The 23837-nt window shown below is 40.6% G+C and overlaps 1 protein-coding gene across 2 annotated transcripts in view; it reads left to right on the top strand.

The window, feature by feature from the left end:
• The window catches only part of LOC138853341 (uncharacterized), a 134519-nt gene that overhangs the window by 65823 nt on the left and 44859 nt on the right, over window positions 1-23837 (top strand). For both annotated transcript variants that reach the window (XR_011392543.1, XM_070089521.1), the window contains exon 3: window positions 16244-16352. The gene's annotated coding sequence lies outside the window, so the exon portion shown is untranslated. The remainder of the gene's footprint in view (window positions 1-16243; window positions 16353-23837) is intronic.

The raw sequence follows: 23837 nt of genomic DNA, 5'->3' as shown, positions 1-23837 counted from the left end.
AAAACGAGACTACAACCATAAATACTATACGAAAATAGACCACAAAGTCGGCATTTTAATTAAAAAAGCAGTGGGAGTTTTTTTTTTCTCATGCACTGCGTGCTCCAGGATTTTTTTTTATATGGTGCACACTGACTATACAGACCCATTCTCTCACATGTGGGCCTACCAGCTTTCTCCTGCTTGATTTGAAGCCGCTAGAATTTGAGTATATATACGTCAGTACCTCGTAAGACGTATATATACAACTGAAACAGTCAAAGGGTTAATAACATGTTATTAAAAACCACTGCCTCAGCCACTGCCTCAGCCACTGCCTCAGCCACTGCCTCTGCCACTGCCTCTGCCACTGCCTCAGCCACTGCCTCTACCGCTGCCTCTACCGCTGCCTCTACCACTGCCTCTACCGCTGCCTCTACCACTGCCTCTACCACTGCCTCAGCCACTGCCTCTACTGCTGCCTCTACCGCTGCCTCTACCACTGCCTCTACCGCTGCCTCTACCACTGCCTCTACCACTGCCTCTACCATTGTCTACCACTGCCTCTGCTTCTACCACTGCCTCTACCACTGCCTCTACCAATGCCTCTACCACTCAAGTTGCACTCAATCTACAAGCACCAAACACAATGAATTATGTTTGTGAAATGTTTGGAAGAGAGCGGAGACCAATGCTCACTCCAGCATAAACAAAGCCACACTGACTGATGATGCGTCAACCACTTCTTCCACCACTGCTTCAACCCCCGTATTTTTGTACAATTTCCTTCTTCAATTCTATCATGTTAATAATAATAATAATATGATAGAATTGAAGAAGGAAATTGTACAAAAATACGAGGATTGAAGCAGTGGTGGAAGAAGTGGTTGAGGCATCGTCAGTAAGTGTGGCTTTGTTTATGCTGGAGTGAGCGTTAGTCTCCACACACTTCCAAACATTTCACAGTGATTCATTGTGTTTGGTGCTTGTAGATTGAGTGCGACTGCTACATAATTAACCATGGGCCCAAAGAAACTTGCTAGTGCCAGCCCTTTGGTAAAGAAATTGAGAAACACAATATAATTGAAGAAAGAAATTGTACCAAAATACGAGCAGTGCGCCGCAGTGGTTGAGGCACTGGTGGAGGCAGTGGTACTTAATAACATGCATGTTATTAAACCGTAACATGTATATATTTAGTACAATATTTTACGACATCTTCATGTATTTTATGATTGTTCATGGCTCAACGAGATCACCCTTTCAGGATTTCGACTGTACTAGTACGGCTTACGCCCCAGGTTTTTTGACATACAGTGGTCCCTCGATAATCGTAGGGCTCGAGAGTCGTAGATTTCGGAAATCATAGCGATACTTTCGTATAAACATGGGCTCGCTAATCGTAGATTGACTCGCGAATAGTAGTTTGTTCGGGACGCGTATGCACACTGTGAGCCGGGGCGGCCTCCCTTCCCAGCCAGTGTGGCATTGTTTACCAGTGAGTGACGGTCCCCTCACTTGCTCCTACGAAATATTTCATAATATTTCATTCATTTTAGTGCTTGTAAGTACTAAATAAGCTACCATGGGTCCAAAGAAAGCTCCTAGTGCCAAGCCTTTGGTAAAGAAGGTGAGAAATATAATTGAATTTAAGAAAAACATCATTGAACAACATGAAAGTGGCTTAAGTGTGGCTGAACTGGCCAGGATGTATAACAAACCCTATACAACCATATGTTCCATCGTGGCCAAGAAAAAGGAAATCAAAGACGCTGTTGTTGCAAAGGGGGTAACTATGCTGACAAAAATGAGATCGCCAGTACTCGAAGAGGTTGAGAAGTTGTTATTGGTGTGGATAAACGAGAAACAATTAGCAGGAGATAGTATTATGATGGCGATTATTTGTGAAAAGGCTAGGCAGTTGCACGACAATCTGGTAAAGAAATTGCCTGCAACTAGTGGTGATGTGAGTGAATTTAACCCTTTCAGGGTCCGTCCCGTAGATCTATGGCTTTACGTTCAGGGTCCAAACCGTAGATCTACGTCATGAGCTCAGCTCACTCTGATAAACTGTGAGTGGTACATTTGGGCCTAGATATGAGAGAATACATCTATGTGGTATGTGTGCACCACATAAAACAGATCCTGCAGCACACTGTGTATAATGAGAGAAAAAAACAAATCATGATTTTTCGATTAAAACAGCGATTTTGCAGTGTTTTTTCGTATGTTTTTATAGTTGTATTTGCAATTTCTTGGTCTCATTTGATAGAATGGAAGACATATTACAGAAATAGAGATGATTTTGATTGGTTTTATCACTGGAAATGGCTTGAAACTGAGCTCTAAGTAGCAGAAATGTTAAATTTTTGCCGATAGTCAAGAGTAAACAAACGACCTCACACGTCTAATACACGCCAGCTGGTGGATCTGATATGCATTCACAAATATGGTGATGATATTTATACAATTATTACAGTATTGCATAACAGTAAATCTTCTATTTTTTGGTGTGAATAAAAATTCATTATGTGAATAAAAAATCAAAATGGAAAATTATTTGTAAAGCCTCAAAACGTAACTAATGAACAGAGGAAAAGTTAGTTTAGTTCCAGGAATACCTACATTGTTTATTCTGGACCCTATTTTGAAATTGGAATATTTTGAACTTTGTGTTAAATTGGCCAAATTAACAATTTCCGATCACTTTAATTTGTAGTTGAAACAGTTGACTTGGCGATTTCTTGTGCTCAGTCGATAGAATAGAAGTAATACCAGTGAAATAGCTAAGAATTTGGTTGACTGGAATAATGTACTTGGCCTAAAATGGGAGTCAAAGTCGGCAAAATCGCCAATTCGTAAATATCGCTGACACATCAAAATTCGCAAGAGCATAATTTCGTCAATTTTCCATCAAATTTCGTACTTTTTGTTTTATTACCTTCACAAAAAGATTCTCTAACATTTCATAAGAAAAAATAAAAAAATTTTTTTTTGAAAATTCTTGGACACTGGGGCACCACTTCAGATTTGGGCCTTGGACCCTGAAGGGGTTAAGGCCAGCAAAGGTTGGTTTGAGAGATTTAAGAACCGTAGTGGCATAGACAGTGTGGTAAGGCATGGTGAGGCTGCCAGTTCGGACCACAAAGCGGCTGAAAAATACGTGCATGCATTTTAGGAGTTCATAGAGACTGAAGGACTGAAACCTGAACAAGTGTTCAATTGTGATGAAACAGGCCTCTTTTGGAAGAAAATGCCAAAGAGGACCTACATTACACAGGAGGAAAAGGCACTGCCAGGACACAAGCCTATGAAAGACAGGCTGACGCTCATGTTCTGTGCTAATGCTAGTGGGGATTTCAAAGTGAAGCCGTTACTAGTGTACCATTCTGAAAATCCCAGAGTGTTCAGGAAAAACAATGTTATGAAGAGTAAATTGTGTGTGTTTTGGAAATCTAATAGTAAAGCATGGGTCACGAGGGAAATTTTAGTCGAGTGGTTCAGTGAAGTGTTTGGCCCTAGTGTGAAGAATTACCTCCTGGAAAAGAAATTGGATCTCAAGTGCTTCCTAGTAATGGACAATGCACCTGCTCATCCTCCGAACTTGGTTGACCTTATTTTCGAGGAGTTTGGGTTCATCACAGTAAAGTTCTTGCCCCTGAATACCACTCCTCTCCTCCAGCCCATGGACCAGCAGGTGATTTCAAACTTTAAAAAACTCTACACCAAAGCAATGTTTCAAAGGTGCTTGAATGTGACCTCAGACACTCACTTGACCCTACGAGATTTTTGGAGAGAACACTTCAGCATCCTCCATTGCATAACCCTTATAGGTATGGCTTGGGGGGGAGTTACTACCATGGCTTTGAACTCTGCTTGGAGAAAATTGTGGCCAGATTGTGTTGACGAGGGATTTTGAAGGGTTTGGGGCTGACCCTGATGAGCCTGTCTGTTGTTAAATCTATTGTGGCACTGGGGAGTTCCATGGGGTTGGATGTGAGTTTGGAGGATGTGGAAGAGTTGGTGGAAGACCACAACAAAGAGCTCACCACTGAGGAGCTGCAAGAGCTTCAGCAGGAACAGCAACAGATTGCAGCTCAGAATCTTGCTGCAGAGGAGGAGGAAGAGAGATGGAAGAAGGTGCCTTCTTCAGAAATTAAGGAGATTTTTGAAATGTGGGGTAAGATGGAAAGATTTATGGAGAAACATCACCCTGAGAAGGATGTTGCAAGCCATATTGGCAACATGTACAGTGACAAATTCTTGGCCCATTTTAGGGAGGTGTTAAAGAGATGCCAGAAACAGAGTCTCTGGACAGTTATTTTGCGAGACAGGACTCCAGTGACTCTCAAGCTGGTCCTAGTGGCATTAAGAAACGGAAAAGAGAAGTAACCCCACCCCATCAACACCTTAGGTGTTGATGGAAGGGGATTCCCCTTCCAAACAGTAATTCAATGTCTCTCCTCCTCCAGTCTTCCATACACTAAGAAGAATCGCCAATAAAGGTAAGTGTTATGCTGTTAATGTTTCATTCATCATGTCCCATTGTATTGTTTATGTACTACATCTATATTTCATGTAAAAAAATTTTTTGTTCTAATACTTCTGGGTGTCAGGAACGGATTAATTGTATTTACATTATTTCTTATGGAGAAAATTGATTAAAAATTCGTAGATTTCGATAATAGTAGCACCTCCAGGAACAGATTAAATATGATAAACGAGGGACCACTGACTAGTACGCCTAAATTCTAGCACCCTCAAATCTAATGAGAGAAAGCTGGTAGGCCTACATATGAAAGAATGGGTCTATGTGGTCAGAGTGCGTAGTATTAAAAAAATCCTTCAGCACACAGTGCGTAATGAGAAAAAAAACTGTTTTTTTGGATTAAAACAACGACTTTGCACTGTATTTTTGTATGGTATTTATTATTGTATTCTAGTTTTCCTGGTCTCATTTTATAGAATGGAAAACATATTACAGAAATTGAGATGATTTTGACTGGTTTTACTTCAATGAAAAGTACCTTGAAATTGAGCTCAAAGTAGCAGAAATGTTCGATGTTTACCAAAGTTCAAAAGTAAACGAATCATGCCAAGCGTCCAATACACGTCAACTGGTGAGTCTAATATTCTTTCACAAGTGCGCTGATATTATTTATACCATTTCTACACTAATGCAGTAGTCTTCATAACAGTAAATCTTCTATTTTTTGTAAGAATAAAAATTCAAAATGGAAAGCCAAAGAAATATAAGAGGGGCCTGGGGATGTGACTAACGAACAGAGAACTTGTTATTTTAGTGCCAGGAATGTCTTTCTTGTTTATTCTGGACCCTATTCAATAATTGGCATCTTTTGAAATTTGTGTGAAATTGGCAAAATTACTAAATTCTGGCCACTTTATTGGATAATTGAAATCAGTAAATGGGTGGTGTCTTGTACTCATTCGATAGAAAAAACAGAGTTCTAGGGAAATAGTTATGATTTTTGTCAACTAGTACACTGGAATTGGCCGAAAATAGGGCTCAAAGTGGGCAAAATCGCCGATGCGTAAACATCGTCGAGGCCGCTAACTTCGCGTGAGCATAGTTCCGTAAGCTTTCCATCAGATTTCATACTTTTGGTGTCATTACGACAAGGGAAAGATTCTCTATCTTTTCATAAGAAAAATAATTTTTTTTTTTAAATTTGGCGACGCTGAGAACAAGTCTCGGAGAGGGCCTGGGGACCCTGAAAGGGTTAAGGAAGCAGTATTGTATTATATTTCCCTACAATATATTGGGGCACCAAACATTCACAATTTTTCAATATTCGCAAGACTCTTGATCCACTAACCCTCGTGAATGTTGAGGGGGACCTGTATAATTATTTTTCATGCTCATTACAAAATAATTACTTACTATTTACAGTGGTGATGAAAGCGTGTATAATGTGCCTAATAACCACCAGGCACATATGCAGCGTCTTGCTGAATTATTTTCCTTGTATGTATTCCCTGTGGCAATTGCATTTTTGCGTCCTTTTGTTGCATTTTTCTTGCATTAGCCAAGAGCGTTTTAGGCCAAATGAGGTGTCTAGGCACGTTTTCTCATATAGTTTTTTATTATCACACTGGCCAATTCCCACCAAGGCAGGGTGGCCCGAAAAAGAAAAACTTTCACCATCATTCACTCCATCACTGTCTTGCCAGAAGGGGGCTTTACACTACAGTTTTTAAACTGCAACATTAACACCCCTCCTTCAGAGTGTAGGCACTGTACTTCCCATCTCCAGGACTCAAGCATTATATTCACTAATAGCAACTGCCGACGCAAAGTCTAAATCGCATTTGACTTTGTAATTTGTCTTGGGACCGTAAGTCCAGATGCATTTATGCAAGCTTTCATTTGGATTCTGGGTGCGTCCTTTCATACACCGCTTCATCATATCACTCGTTAGTTCTTCATACATTTTCTTGACAACAGCTTCGTTTTCCTGTTCTAGATGAAGTCTGACTTTCATTGTACGTATTGTGTGATGATGGCATCTGGTTATTTGCAATAGCTCTCTGATTGAAGCACCATGAGCCAGCTCCTGCAGGACACAAGTGGTGTTGTGGGTTCTCGTCAGTGGAAATGCAGTGATACAAGCTTGCTAGTACACCATCTCTCATTGTTTTTACATTACTATTCACATGTTTCCTGATATTGTTTCCAAAGATGCAAGCTTGTTTATTGTTGCATCTGTTTGCCTGTCCTTGCCTCTCGATGAAAACTGTTTCCTTTTTTTTCCCAGTCTTGAGCAGTTTCTCACTATAAACATTTTTTACAAGTTGTTCCAAACGATGTTTCAGTCTTTTAGAGTAATGATTTATACACTCTTCTTTTGTTACTTCCACACCAGGATAAGGTCCTTCCCCATTGTTCATATTTTGCAGATTTGTGAAAGTTGCAGTGTCACCATCACTCGCTATCACGTCAAACTGCATATTGTAATCAACTGATCTTGGCCACAGTTTCTTTGCAGCCTCCACTTCCATAGTGGCAGAAGTGCCACTGTAGTTTTGAGCACATTAGTGACTGTGTTTCACCATTTCAGTATCATAATATAGTTGAGTTATTTTCTTCTTTTCTAATGGTGTTTTCAATACACTACAAGAACAATATTTTGACAACACAAAATAATCAAGCACAAGTTTGGTTTCTGCATCAATGGCAACTCCTAACCCAAGATTGGAATGATGACCTCGGGTATGCCAATGCCATCCTCATTTGGCATTTTTCCCAAATTGCCATATTCATTATGTACAATATTACGAGACTGTTCAAGGATATTGTCGCATTTTTCTATTGCAAGCTTCACATTGTTTTCTGCATATCATTTGTAGAGGTGAGTGTTCAGTACCGGAAATGTTTGGAGTGCACTACATCTAGAGAAGGAACTGTAATCACCACCATGAAGCATTTCACTATAACACTCAAACATGTAAAAGCCATTTAGTTCATGAATTGAATGAGGTTCTTCACCACACTTTGCATTACATTCTTCACACTCTACTGTCACAAATGTTTCAGGGTGATGTTTGGTAAACTCAACTTTTACATTTTCACTCAAACAGTCAGGACAATTCTTTATTGTAACCTCTCGTAAAGTTTTCTTTTTAATTGCCACATATTCATCATCTTCAACTTCTACTGCTGGACTCTGATGATATGACACACGTTTTTTGATGCTGCTCATAGGTGTTACCACAGGTGTTTCACTGGCAGGTGTTGCTTGTGTCACTTCGTTCTTATTTTCACCGCCTGTGTCAGTGAAAGTCATAGACAGAATGTCATTCCTTGACAGTCCTGATGTAGAAGGCATGAGTTCAGTCACTGGCATGGGTGCTTGTTCAGTTACTTCCAAGTTATCAAAATCAATGTCAGACACACACGTATCTACAGAGGAAACTATAGAGGAAACATCAGTGTCAACATTTGATGCTTGTTGTCTCTGCCTACGTTTATGGTTTCTTACGTTTGTTTTCAACAAATATTCTGTGAAGGCCTCATCGTCACTGTCATAATCAGTCACAGGAACAAAGGTAGACAGCACAGGAATGGAGGTAGACAGCACAGGAACAGAGGTAGACAGCACAGGAACAGAGGTAGACAGCACACGAACAGAGGTAGACAGCGCAGGAGCGGAGGTAGTGGCACTAGGTATGCCACACATAATGATGGCAGGAGTAATGCCAGTGCTTCCTTCCGCGTTCCTCTCACTAGCTCCATAAAACCTTTCTCGAGCCATATTCCGCTTCAACCTTGCCTCCCTAAACTGATTTCCATTTCCTGCTCAAACCCTTGGCTTTCGGCATGATTCAAGCTTGAAATAATAGAAATCCTGGCAGAATCGAGGTACAGCTCACTCCGAAGGTTCAAGGGTAACTGAACGTTTTATCAGTGTCTTACCCCACCGAGAGGTGGTGAAGATGCCATGTACTGTATTTTACGCCACACGTAAAAATAATACTGTAAAAAAAAAAAAAAAAAAAAAAATTATCAAAATAATGAAATATCAACACTCAGCAGGTCATGGTGATGATGTCATCAGATTAAACAAATAGCTATAACATTACTTAGAAAAAATTGTAGAAACGTACGGATTGCACCAGAGTGTTGCCACATTTTTGCTCCATTTTTTTGGTAAAAAAAAAAAATTTTTTTTGACCATTTTCTTTAATTTTTTCACCAAAAACACTTGCCCCTCCCTTAATTTTGATGAAACAGGCCTGTTTTGGAAGAAAATGCCAAACAGGACCTCCATTACTCAAGAGGAAAAGGCACTCCCAGGACATAAACCTATGAAAGACAGGCTGACATTAATGTTGTGTAGTAATGCTAGTGGTGATTTCAAAGTGAAGCCTTTAGTGGTGTATCACTCTGAAACTCCCAGAGTGTTCAAGAAAAACAATATCGTCAAGGGTAATTTGTGTGTGATGTCATGGGTCACTAGGGAAATTGTCATGGACTGGTTTTATGGTGTGTTTATCCCCACTGTGAAAAATGACCTCTTGGAAAAGAAATTGTCACTCAAGTGCCTCCTGGTAATGGACAATGCTCCTGCTCATCCTCACGACTTGCAAGAGCAAATTGTAGGGGAGTGTAGCTTCGTTACAGTTAAATTTTTGCCTCCTAATACAGCTCCTCTCCCCCAGCTCATGGACCAGCAGGTCATTTCAAACTTCAAAAAACTCTACACAAAAGCAGCGTTTCAAAAGTGCTTTGAAGCGACCTCGGACACTGAATTGACCCTAAGAGAGTTTTGGAAAGATCACTTCAATATCCTCAGTTGCATAAACCTTATAGGTAAGGCTTGGGGGGGAGTGACTTGTGGGACGTTGAACTCTGCTTGGAGGAAACTGTGGCCACAGTGTGTACAAGAGAGGGATTTTGAAGGGTTTGGGGCTAACCCTCAGGAGCCTATGCCAGCAGTGGAAGCTATTGTGTCATTGGGGAAGTCCATGGGGTTGGAGGTTTGTGGTGAGGATGTGGAAGAGTTGGTGCAGAACGATGATGAAGAACTTACCACTGCAGACCTGCAAGTGTGTGATGTGCAGCAGCAACAGATCACAGCTCAGGAATGGGCTTCAGAGCAGGAGGAAGAGAGCAGGAGGAAGTTGCCTTCGTCAAGGATTAAGGAAATGTGTACAATGTTTACAAAGGTGCAAGCATGTTGCAAACCGTATTGGCAACATGTACAATGACAATCTTGTGTCCCATTTTAGGGAAATCCTAAGTGCACGTGAGAAACAGAGCTCTCTGGACAGATTTTTGGTGCAACAGGGGTCCAGTGACTCTCAAGCTGGTCCTAGTGGCATTAAAAAACCAAGAAGGAAGGTAACCCCACAAAAGGACATGTTACCTGAAGTCTTTATGGAAGGGGATTCCCCTTCCAAATACATGTAATAGGACACTTGAATCTCCCCTGCTGCTGGCACATCACTCATCAGCAACTCCACAATGAAGGTAAGTGGCATTAATTATTGTTTATTTTGCATGTACCATTCATTGCTGTGTAGGGAAATGTATATTTCATGAAATTTTTTATTTTATTTAATACTTTTGGGTGACTGGAATGAATTAATTGGATTTCCATTATTTCTCATGGGGAAAATTAATTCGGTTAAAGGCTAAATCAGTTAACTCTTTGACTGTCGAAAGGCCCAATCCTGAAGTGTCTCCTGGTGTTGCAAAATATTCGAAAAAAAAAAAAAAAAATCTTATGAAAATGTTAAGATTATTTTTCTGATTGTTTTAGTCCAAAAAAAAAAAAAATTTTCCCATCAGTACTTACTGAGATATAGAGGTGTGAAGTTTGCTGAAAATGAACTGTGAACAGCAACAGTGGCGACTGCCGCTCACCCGGTGAACTTTGATTTACTTGTATTCGATGGTTTCTTGTTTTTTTCACTATTTTATTTTTTCACATAACTTTTGTGGCATGTGAGACCAAATTATTGTGCAATGTTCAAATATACACTTGTTGAATGTAACACAATTATAGCAAACACACTCGTATCATTATAAAGTTGCTAAAACTTGTTTACACAAACAAACAATATAAAAATTTTTTTATTACGATTGTTCTATAATATATATACCTATGTACAATCACTGGACACTTTTCTAGAACTGCTGCAGCTTGTGGAATTCTTTGAAACATGGGTATAAGCACAATGGTGTTTTACACTCCTCACACATAAAACGAGTGTCTCTGTGTTTTTGTGGGCGTTTTGTGGTATGTCCACAGACAAAACACCTCTTCTGAGCATTTTTCTTGAGAGCAGTAGCAGGCAGTGGTATGGGGTAGTGATCACCAGGCCTCAGACGAGAGGACATGTGTTGATAATTTCGTGAGCGCTGGTCAATTGCAGGTGTTGTTCCTTGGTACTTGAATATTATTTGTCTGATGACTGACAAACAAAATTCACCATATTTGGGTTTGTTCTTGGTCTTCAACTTATACATATTATAAGCATTCAGCATGGAAATGCCAAGAAGATGGAAAAACAGTTTTATGTACCACTTATAACTCTTGCGAACACAGTCAGCAAACCGAATCTGCATGTCACATTTGTCCACTAAGCGCATATTGAGGTTGTAATCCATCACAGCTGCAGGTTTTACAATGGGTTCATTGGTCTCTCTATTCTGCTTGCCAGTGTCTACCATTTCATGTCGGTGAACTGATGTCAGCAGTGTGACATCACGTTTGTCATGCCACCGAAATACAATGATGTCATTGGCAGCAAACACCTGCACCTCACCTCTACGACTGCCAGCGTCGAACCTAGGCATATGCTTACGATTTCCACGCACTTGCCACACACATCTGTCATATTCACTTGCAAGAAATCACTGAGTAAAGGGCTTGTGTACCAGTTGTCAGTATATAAAATATGCCCCTTACCAAGATATGGCTCCATCATTGTTCTAACCACATCACCAGAGATACCCAGTAACTTTCTGGTATCTTCCAGTGTTTTACCGTCAATGTACACAATTATATTCAAAGCCAGACCAGTTTTGCAATCACACAGAACAAATAACTTTATACCAAAGCATTTCCTCTTGCTTGGTATATACTGTTTGAATGAGAGTCTTCCTTTGAACAAAATCAGACTCGCCAATAACAAGCTTCCTGAAGGGATAAAAATACATACAGCACTTTTGTTTCAGGTACATAAACACACGTCTGATCTTATATAACCTGTCACTTCTGTCAGGCCTTGTTTTGTCTGAAAAGTTTAACATACATAACAGTAACACAAATCTATTCACTGGTATAATGTCACTGAAAGCAGGGGTTGAAATCGTGCGGTCTGTCGTCCAGTATGTCTTGACACTGTGCTTATACACATGTGGCATAAGCATTATTGTGGCAAATAACAGATACATCTCTGCCACAGTTGTGTCCTTCCACGGGTGTAGGCATGATCTTGGTGACAGAATAGTGTTTGCCGTGGTGTACTCAAAGTATGTATTGCTTTCCCTGACAATAATGTCCATCAGGGGTTCATCGAAGAACTACTGAAAGCATTCCAGTTCAGTGGGATTGTTCCCAAGTGTACATGATGGCCGTATTCCACTTTGTCCTCCATCAAAGTCATGAGGACTGAGAACAAACTCGTCATCTTGCTGCCAATCCCAGATGCGCTCAGCTGGTGGGTTCTGGATATTGTAATGTGGTTGTGGTTGTGCAGGTTGTGGTTGTGGTTGTGGGAGTGTGGGGTCGAGTGAGGCTGGTTGTAGTTGTGCAGAGTCAGCAGCATGGGTAGTAGCGTGGCCCGCTGTTGGTGTCACATGACTCGTGCCACCATCACTATCACCACCACCTCCTGCTGCTTCACTTGCATCATTGATACCCATCGTAACATCGTCATCATGGTGTAGGGCCACGGGATGTGCTCCGAGATATACTCCTTCCTCTTGGAAGAGCATATGGCACGGTACCAGACCGCATGCGACGTCGTATATACTGCCGTTTCACAGGGGAATGTTCACCCTCACTGTCACAACTAGAACTTCTTTCAGTAACCTTGAAATCACTATCACTATCACTTACACTGTTCACATCTGAGTCTTGTACATGGGCAAATAGTTTCCTCTTTCGTCCTGGTACAGGTGAACATGAACGAGCCGGCCCAGCACCAGAGGTGGAAGGTTGTGGGTCATCTGGGTTTTCATCACTAATTACGTTATCCTGGGCACTTTTTTCGGTCACACCCGCTTCATAACCAGGGAATTCACTTTCACTGACACTTTCATCGCTGTTTGAGCTATCACTTGGGAACAAAAGACCTCCAGTCCGCCGAGGAGTGAGGAACTTCTTACTGCGAGGCATGGTGAAAATAGACTACCAGAATGGCGTTCCCACAATGCACCGCTGAGTCCCAGATTTTTTTCACAGGGTGCACACCCGCCAGTGAGACCCATTCTCTCTCATGTAGGCCTACCAGCCCTCTCCTGCTTGATTTGAAGCCGCTAGAATTTATGCGTATAGATACGTCAAACACAGTATCTCCCATGACGTATATATACGAACGCGACAGTCAAGGGGTTAAAGGTTAGCTCTCTGGAATGGATTAAAGGCATTAACCGAGGGTCCACTGTACATATACAGTGGACCCCCGCATACCGATTTTAATCCATGCAAGAGGGCTCATTGGTATGCGAAATAATCGGTATGTGAATGAATTTTCCCCATAAGAAATAATGGAAATCAAATTAATCCGTGCAAGACACCCAAAAGTATGAAAAAAAAATTTTTTACCACGTGAAATATGCATTTTCCTACACACAAAGAGAAGGATACATACACAATAGTAGAGTAGTACATGCACAGTATATATTGTGCATGTACAAGTCTACTAAATGAAGAATAAATGACACTTACCTTTATTGAAGATGCAGCAATGACTGATGAGACACTGTGTCCTGGGAGTGCCTTTTCCTCCTGAGTACTGTAGGTCCTGTTTGGTATTTTCTTCCAGAACATGCCTTATCACACTGTGTATGTCACTACGATTCTTAAATCTCTCAAACCAACCTTTGCTGGCTTTAAATTCACCAATATGAGCACTAGTTCCAGGCATTTTTCCCTGTTCACCTGGGTGTTAGTCGACTGGTGTGGGTTGTATCCTGGGAGACAAGATTAAGGACCCCAATGGAAATAAGTTAGACAGTCTTCGATGACACTGTCTTTTTTGGGTTATCCTGGGTGGCAAATCCTCTGGGGTTAATTGTTTCTTGGTATTCTCAATAAGCCACACCAACAACGGTGCTACAGCAGCAGCAGCAGCAGCAGCTGACAGTGATACAGCAGCAGCAGACGATGCTACAGCAGCAGCAGACGATGCTACAGCAGCAGCAGACGATGCTACAGCAGCAGCAGCAGCAGCAGACGATGCTACAGCAGCAGCAGACGATGCTACAGCAGCAGCAGCAGCTGACAGTGCTACAGCAGCAGCAGACGATGCTACAGCAGCAGCAGCAGCTGACAGTGCTACAGCAGCAGCAGACGATGCTACAGCAGCAGCAGACGATGCTACAGCAGCAGCAGCAGCTGACAGTGCTACAGCAGCAGCAGACGATGCTACAGCAGCAGCAGCAGCTGACAGTGCTACAGCAGCAGCAGTCGATGCTACAGCAGCAGCAGCAGCTGACAGTGCTACAGCAGCAGCAGACGATGCTACAGCAGCAGCAGACGATGCTGCAGCAGCAGCAGACGATGCTACAGCAGCAGCAGCAGCTGACAGTGCTACAACAGCAGCAGACGATGCTACAGCAGCAGCAGACGATGCTACAGCAGCAGCAGACGATGCTACAGCAGCAGCAGACGATGCTACAGCAGCAGCAGCAGCTGACAGTGCTACAGCAGCAGCAGACGATGCTACAGCAGCAGCAGACGATGCTACAGCAGCAGCAGCAGCTGACAGTGCAGCAGCAGCAGCAGCTGTACCACCAATAGTAGCGATGGTTGATTGGGGTTTATTATACAACCTGGCCAGCTCGGAGACACGCACTCCACTTTCATACTTATCAATTATCTTTTTCTTCATCTCTATAGTAATTCTCACCCTTATTGCTGTAGGGTTGGCACTAGAAGCTTTCTTGGGGCCCATGGTCACTTATTTTCCAGATAAAATCACCAAAAACACTGTAATAATACGAAATGTTACGATTGTATGCTTGGATGCTACCGCGGAGGCTGGCTGGTAAACAATGCCACCGGCGGAACATGTGAGGCTGGCTAAGGCGCACATTGGACGCGTCTCGGACGAACATCGGTGAGCGGGTTTTTAAGCGGTATGCGAGGCAAAATTTTTGCGATTAAAGCAAGCGGTATGCGGATTAATCGTTATGTGATGCCAACAGTATGCGGGGGTCCACTGTACACTTTATATAAACACTTTATTATTTCTTTACATTCTGTAGTGTATTATGTTTTATGTGTGTATATACGATATTTTCAGTGTTTTCTTTAGAAAACTAGTGATCTACTGCAGTTTGCCTCAAAAATACAGTGGACCCTTGCCTTACGATATTAATTCGTTCCAGAAGTCTGTTCGGGTGACGATATTAATTCATTCCAGAAGTCTGTTCGGGTGACGATATTAATTCATTCCAGAAGTCTGTTCGGGTGCCGTTACCTAACGAATTTGTTCCCATAAGGAATATTGTAAATTAGATTAGTCCGTTTCAGACCCCCAAAAATACACATACAAAAGCACTTACAAAAATACTTAAATAATTGTTCAAGTTGGGAGCTGATCGTAAGGTGGGTGTCCACTGTACTCTGTTTTCTCTTACAATAAGAGCATGGGAAGATACTATATAGTCAAAATTGGACAGGAAATGGCAGATGCTTCTGTCACTGCCTCTGCCACCATATTATGGCCTATTTTATTCATTGGAGAGTATATACATGTATCATGTTTCTGTGTTAATTTCACCTACCATCCGACTTACGACCGAGTTCGGTTCCAAGAAACCGGTCCTAAGTCGAAATGGTCGTAAGTCGAACTTTACTACTGAATATCAACAAAACATTTTTGTAATGACTTTATTTTATTGTTTTATTTTGGTATTTTATGTTTTACTTTACTTTTTATGTTGTTAGTACTGTATTTTATACTGTAAGGTTTAAGATAAACACTGTGTACAACACAAATAGTTGTTTATTTCCCAGAAATTTGGCATAAAAAACACGGTCGTAAGTCGAGTGGTCGTAAGTCGAGTGGTCGTAAGTCGAGCAGGTCGTAAGTCGGGTGGTAGGTGTATATTGTTTATTATGTCATATTAGATGAATTTTGATAGATAAATAAGCCATACAGTTGATAATAGCGTCATATTCAAGTATTTTTTCTTGTCTCTTCGTAGTGCAGGAATGGATTAATGGCTTTTCAGTTAATTTAAATGAGGAAAATTAATTTGATATACGAGTAAATTGAGTTACGAGCTAGCTCCTGGAATGGATTAAACTCATAAGTCAAGGTTCCTCTGTATTCTTGTACATTCCCTTCTTTGCCTCCATGGGTGGCTTTTTTTTTTTTGTTTCCACAGACACCTCAGTGCACCACTCACTTTTTTTCTTTCATCAATTTTATGATTAACCTCATCTTTTATAAACCCATCTGCTGACAAGTCTATTCCCAGATATCATTAATATAATGGTTGTAATATGTATAGATATTTAAAGAACAAAACCCAACCTAAATCTTTATTTTTTTCAGCAAGATTTTCACCACAAGATGAATATTCACGCCAGAGGATAGTGATAAAAAGGAGGTTTGGTTTACTACCCACCCAGCAACCACCTGTGCAATATTAGCCCTGCTGAACCATGGTACGATCTAGTGTACAGTTGTGATGTAAGAATATATAACCTTAGACATTCATTCTAAAAATACTGTGTAGAATGTATTGAAATATCATTATATAACATTTTGTGATAATTAATATGAAATTAACTTAGTGGTGTAAATATTAAATTTGCTTATATTTTAAAGCATATGAACAGACTGTATCAACTGGCTTGCCTAAAGCCGGCCCTCAACCAGTGTATGTTATTTTCTTTTTATGTCCTACCTCTGTATGTTCCTAAGCAAACTTCCTATGATCTCTAATGCCTCTACACAAGACTGCTCAGTATTGCCAGAGAACAAAATATACTTCATTTAAATCTTCCATTCTTCTGACATTGCCTTCTAGTTGAACTTAACCTTGGCTCAGGCTGTACAAAATGCACCTTTGTGCCCCTTGTGCAATGTCAGTCACCCAACCACCACTTACTTGAGAAAAAATTTCTGACCTTTTTTGCTCATCCTATATCGTATATTGTACCTCTGACCTATGATTAGCGGACAAACATTCTGTATGCTTTCAGAATTTTTTTTCATGGGAGGAGAACTACACCCATAGGGTGTGTAGTCGAAGGGAAGGGAAGGGAAGGTGTCTTCAGTTCCTTAGATCAAGTGCCAGATCAGTAGCCGTTAGGAGTGATGAAGGTTAAAACTTAAAATGTGTTAAGTCATACAGATATAATTTAGTATACACATGAATGTAAAAAGGGCATAATGAGTTAGTTGAACTATGTATTGGTAGATAAAAGACTGTTGGGTAGACTTCAGGATGTACATGTTTATAGAGGGGCTACAAATATATCAGATCACTTTTTATTGTAGCTACAGTGAGAGTAAAAGGTAGATGGGATACAAGGAGAATAGAAGCAGCAAGTAAGAGAGAGGTGAAGGCTTATAAATTAGAGGAGGAGGTAATTAGGGTAAGATATAAACAACTACTGGAGGGTAGATGGGCTTGTGAGAATATAGGCAATGAGGTTGAAGATGTATGAGGTAGGTTTAACCCTTTGACTGTTTCGGTCATATATATACGTCTTACGAGCCACCGTGTTTGACGTATATATACTCAAAAATTGTAGCGGCTTCAAATCAAGCAGTAGAAAGCTGGTAGGCCCACATGTGAGAAAATGGGTCTGTGTGGTCAGTGTGCACCATATAAAAAAAATCCTGCAGCACACATTGCATGATGAGAAAAAAAAAACTCCACCGTTTCTTTGGATTGAAACGCCGAATTTGTGGTGTATTTTCGTATAGTATTTATGGTTGTGTTCTCGTTTTCTTGGTCTCATTTGATAGACAGGAAAACATATTATAGATATAAAGGTGATTTTGATTGGTTTTACTATGAAAAGAACTTTGAAATGGAGCTCAAATTAGGGGAAATGTTTGATTTTGCTGATGTTCAAAAGTATACAAATGATGTCATTTTCCAATAAATGTCCAACTAGCCATTCTAATGTGCAGTCATGAATGGGTTGACATTATTTATACACTTTTTACAATATTGCAGTAGTCTGCATAACAGTAAATCTTCTATTTTTTGTTTGAATAAAAATTCAAAATAGAAAGCAAGAGTAATATCAGAGGAGCCTGGAGATGTGACTGATGAACAAAGAAAATGTTATTTTAGAGCCAGGAATGTCTGCATTGTTCATTCTGGACCCTATTTTGGAATCGGCATATTTTTTAATTTTCGTGAAATTGGCCAAATTGCAAATTTCTGACCACATTATTGGGTAGATGAAATCGGTAAATGGGCAGTTTCTTTTACTCAATTGATAGAACAAATGGAGTTCTAAAGAAATAGCTATGAGTTTGGTTGACTGGAACAATGGAATTAGCCAAAAATAGGGCTCAAAGTAGGCGAAATCGCTGATTCGTAAATATCATCGAGGTTGCTAACTTCGTGAGAGCATAATTACACAAGTTTTCCATCAAATTTCGTCCTTTTGGTGTCATTACCATTGGGAAAAGATTCTGTATCATAAGAAAAAATTTTTTTTCGAAAATTTTTCGACACCAGGAGACACCTCAGGATTTGGGGTTTCGACAGTCAAGGGGTTAAGAATGTGATGTTAGTGTTCAGCAGAAATCTGTGGTTACAGGAAAGTGAGTGCAGGAGGGAAGAAGAGTGATTGATGGAGTGATGAGGTAAAGAGAGTAGTAAGAAAGAGAAAGTTAGCATATGAGAGGCTTTCACAAAGTAGAAATGATGCAAGGAAGGAGAATATATGGAGAGGAAAAAGAGAGGTTAAAGTGGTGAAGGAATGTAAAAAGACAGCTAATGAGAGAGTGGATGAGATGTTATCAACAAATTTTGTTGAAAATAAGAAAAAGTTTTGGAGTGAGATTAATAAGTTGAGAAAGCCTAGGGAATGAATGGATCTGACAGTTTAAAATATGAGAGGAGGGTTATTAAATGGAGAGTTAGAGGTATCAGGAAGATGGATGGAATATTTTGAGGAATTCTTAAATGTTGTTGAAGATAGGGAAACTGATTTTGTGTATTTTAGGAGTGAGGAAGAACCAGTTGTGAGTGTGGGGGAAGTGTGTGAAGCAGTGGGTAGAATGAAAGGGGATAAAGTAGCTGGGATTGATGGGATAAAGACAGATATGTTAACGCTTTCAGGGTCGGCAGGCCCTCTCAGAGACTTATTCTCAGGGTCACCCAAATTTCAAAAAAAAAAAAAAAAAAAAAAAAATGATTTTTTCTTATGAAAAGATAGTTTTTTTCTAAACATTATAGGCTAAACAAAAATTTTTTACTTTCAATACTTGCCGAGATATGGAGGCGTGAAGGTTACTCAAAATGCCCGATATATGGTATCATCGCCGACTGCTGTCACAGGGTATTGTTTTATTTAGTTTATGTACTATTTTTTATTATCTTTTAATTTTTTTTTTTCCAAGTAACTTTTTTGGCCTGTGAGACCAATATGAACACTATTTTGTAAGTTATTTCTTTTTCTATACTACACAATAACTGCATGAACACTATTGTCACTGTTTTGTTTACAGAAAATATTTACACAAACAAATGATATGAAATGTTGTTTATTACTATTTTTCTGTTTTATATACACGTATAGTCACAGGACGTGTTTCTAGAAGTTCTGCAGTCTGTGGAACTCTTTGAAACATGGTGTCATGCACAGTGGTGTTTTACACTCCTCACACATAAAACGAGTGTCTCTGCATTGTTGTGGGTGTTTTTTTGTATGTGCACAAACGTAACACCTCTTCTGAGCCTTTTTCTTGAAAACAGTAGCAGGCAGTTTTACTTGGAAGTGATCACCATGCTTCAGACGAGAAGGTAGCTGTTGATAATTTAGTGGGCGGTCTATTGCAGGCGTTGTTCGTTGGTACTTGAATACTATTTGTCTGATGACAGACAAACAGAATTTGTCATATGGTGGTTTGTTTCTGGTCCTCATCTTATACATATAAGCATTGAGCATGGAAATGTCCAGAAGATGGAAAAAGAGTTTTATGTACCACTTATAACTCTTGCGAACACAATCAGCAAACCCAATCTGCTTGTTACATTTGTCCACTGAGTGCATATTGAGGGTGTAATCATTCACAGCTGTAGGTTTTAGAATGGTTTCATTGCTTTCTCTATGCTGCCTGCCACTGTCTGCCATTTCATTAGGGTGAACTGATGACAACAGTATGACATCTTTATTGTCATGCCACCGAAATGTGCCATGATGTCATTGGCGGCAAACGCCTGCACCTCACCTCTACGAGTGCCAGCGTCAAACCTGGGCATATGATAGAACCATAACAAGGTATGGTTCTATCATTGTTCTAACCACATCACCAGAGATGCCCAATAACTTCCTGGTATTTTGCTATGTATAACTTCCAGTGTACATAATAATATCCAATACCAGACCACTGTAACAACCGCAAAGCACAAACAACTTTATACCAAAGCGTTTCCTCTTGCTTGGTATGTACTGCTTGAAAGAGAGTCTTCCTTTGAACAGAATCAAAGATTCGTCAATTACGAGCTTCCTGAAGGGATAAAAATACATATTGAATTTCTCTTTCAGATACACACACATTCCTAATCTTATATAGCCTGTCGTTTCTGTCAGGCCTGGTTTTGTCTGAGAAGTGAAGCATACGTAACAGTAGCACAAATTGATTCACTCACATTATATCACTGAAACCTGGGGTTGCAATCAGGTGGTCTGTTGACCAGTATGATTTCACACTGTGCTTATACACATGTGGCATAAGCATTATTGTGGCAAAGAAAAGATACACTCAGCCACAGTTGTCTCCTTCCACTGGTGTAGACGTGATTTTGGTGAAAGTAATGTGTTTGCCATGGTGTACTCATAGTATCTGTTGCTTTCCCTGACAATAATTTCCATCAGGGGTTCGTCAAAGAATAACTCGAAACATTCCAGTTCAGTGGCATTGTTCCCCAGTGTACAACATGGCGTATTCCACTTTGGCTTTCATCAAACTGGTGGGGATTTGGAGCAAAATTGACCGCTTCCTGCCAGTCTCAGGTGCGGTCTGCTGGTGGGTACTGGACAATGACAGGTGGTTGTGGTTGTGGAGGTTGTGGTTGTGGAAGTTGTGGTTGTGGAAGTTGTGGTTGTGGAAGTTGTGGTTGTGGAAGTTGTGGTTGTGGAAGTTGTGGTTGTGGAAGTTGTGGTTGTGGAGGCTGGTGTGGTGGGTGGGTGGGGGATGGTGGCCTTTGTTGTAGATCAGCTGAGGCAGCGGAGTGGGTGGCAGCATGGCCCACTGCTGGTGCCTCACGGCCAGCACCACCACTACCACCACCATGCACTTTTTCCATCCCAATTGCAACACTATCATCGTCATGTTCACTGTCTGTTCCTGTTGTACAGCCATGGGATGTACTCCGAAATGCACTCCTTCCCCTTGGAATAGCATATGGCACACTACCAGAGCGCATATATTGTTGTATATACTGACGCTGCACTGGAGAATATTCCACTTCACTATCACTATTGGAACTGGTTTCAAGAGCTTGTAGTTCATATTCACTATCACTATCATCTCCAATGCTCACATCTGAGTCTGGGATTTGGGAAAATAGGAGTTTCCTCTTTGATTCTGGTACAATTGAATGTGAACAAGATGGCCCAGCAGCAGAGGTGGAAGGCTGAAGGTCGTCTGGGTTTTCCTCACTATTACTGATATTCTGGTCATTAGTTTTGGTCACAACCTCACGAAAACCTTGAAACTCGCCTTCTCTGGCACTTCAATCTGTATTAGAACTGTCACTGGGGAACAGAAGTGTCCGAATTCACCGAGGAGTGAGGAGCTTCTTACCACAAGGCATGGTAAACAAGGTCTACTAAAATGGCATTCCCACAATGCGCCACTGGGTTCCAGATTTTTTTCTACCATGCACACCGACCACACACACCCATTCTCTCACACCTAGGCCTACCAGCCTTTTCCTGCAAGATTTGAAGGCACTAGAATTTATGCGTACTAGTACGTCAAAAACCCTAGTGCATAAGCCGTACTAGTACAGCCGAAACCCTGAAAGGGTTAAAAGCAGGGGAGGCAGTATTCAAATTCAAATTCAAAGTTTATTCTCTATAAGGATTACAATGCTGAGTTTACAGAATTTGGTTATTGTGTGGTTTACATAAATGTATGGAAGAGGGTAAGGTTCCTAGGGATTGGCAGAGAGCATGCATAGTTCCTCTGTATAAATGGAAAGGGGACAAAAGAGAGTGTAAAAATTTTAGGGGAATAAGTCTTTTGAGTATACCTGATAAAGTGTATGGTAGTTATTATTGAATGACTTAAGAGTAAAACAGAGAGCAGGATAGCAGATAAACAAGGTTTTAGGAAGGGTAGGGAATGTGTTGATAAAGTGTTAACAGTGAAACATATAGGTGAATAGTAAAGGGGTTTTTGTGGCATTCATGGATTTGGAAAAGGCATATGATAGGATGGGCAATGTGGCAGATGTTGCAAATGTATGGAATAGGAGGTAGGTTACTGAAGGCAGTGAAGAGTTTTGATGAGGATAGTGAGGCTCCTGTTAGTGTGTAGGAGAGAGGGAGATTATTTCCCAGCAAAAGTAGGCCTTAGCCAGGGATGTGTGATGTCTACTATGGTTGTTCAATATCCAGTGGACCCTTGGTTGTTGAATGAACTAGCTGTCTCAATATAGTGAGTAACACACATGCTGTATACATCTCTTGAGTTCTTGCTGTGCATCTTGTGAAGGCAATGAAACTAAAAATGCGAAATTTTATGGAAACCTTACTGAATTACGCTATCACGAAGTTAGTGGTCTCTTTGATATTTACGCATTGGTGATTTCTCCCACTTTGAGCCCTGTTTTGGGCCAATTCCTTTGTTCCAGTCTGCCAAACTCATAGCTATTTTGATAGAACTCTCTTTATTCTATCGACTGAGTACAAGAAACTGCCTATTTATCTATTTCAGCTACCCAATACAGTGATCTGAAATTACTAATTTGGCTATTTTCACATAAAATTCAAGAAAGGCCAATTTCAAAATAGGGCCCAGCATAAAAAATGCAGATATTCCTGGCACTAAAATAACATTTTATCTGTTCATTAGTCATGTCTCCAGGCCCCTCTTATATTACGCTTGCTTTTAAGAACATAAGAACATAAGAACGAAGGAACACTGCAGCAGGCCTACTGGCCCATGCGAGGCAGGTCCAAGTCTCCTACCGGCTTAAGCCAATGCACCCAACTTAGTCAGGCCAGGTCACCTTGACTTAAGGGAGGAACACAGCAACCGTCCTGGTAGCACAAGCTAATCAGGTCCAACTCACACCCACCCACACCCACTCATGTATTTATCCAACCTATTTTTAAAGCTACACAATGTTCTGGCCTCTATAACTGTACTTGGGAGTTTGTTCCACTCATCCACAACTCTATTACCAAACCAGTACTTTCCTATATCCTTCCTGAATCTGAATTTTTCTAACTTAAAACCATTGCTGCGAGTCCTGTCTAGGCTAGATATTTTCAGCACACTATTTACATCCCCTTTATTTATTCCTGTCTTCCATTTATACACCTCAATCATATCCCCCCTAATTCTACGTCTTTCTAGAGAGTGAAGATTCAGGGCCCTTAGTCTATCCTCATAGGGAAGGTTTCTGATACATGGGATCAACTTTGTCATCCTCCTTTGTACATTTTCCAGAGCATTTATGTCCATTCTGTAATACGGTGACCAAAACTGTGCAGCATAATCTAAATGAGGCCTAACCAAGGATGTATAGAGTTGAAGAACAACCTGAGGACTCCTATTATTTATGCTTCTTGATATAAAGCCAAGGATTCTATTAGCTTTATTGCGAACACTTATGCACTGTTGTCTTGGTTTCAGATTACTGCTAACCAGAACTCCTAAATCTTTTTCACAATCCGTAATATTAAGATCTACATTATTTAGTTTATATGTGGCATGGTTATTGT

The sequence above is a fragment of the Cherax quadricarinatus genome, chromosome 28, assembly GCF_038502225.1.
Source record: "Cherax quadricarinatus isolate ZL_2023a chromosome 28, ASM3850222v1, whole genome shotgun sequence".
Taxonomy (NCBI): Eukaryota; Metazoa; Arthropoda; class Malacostraca; order Decapoda; family Parastacidae; genus Cherax; species Cherax quadricarinatus.
The sequence above is the reverse complement of the archived record's forward strand: the minus strand, read 5'-3'. Positions and strand labels throughout refer to the sequence as shown.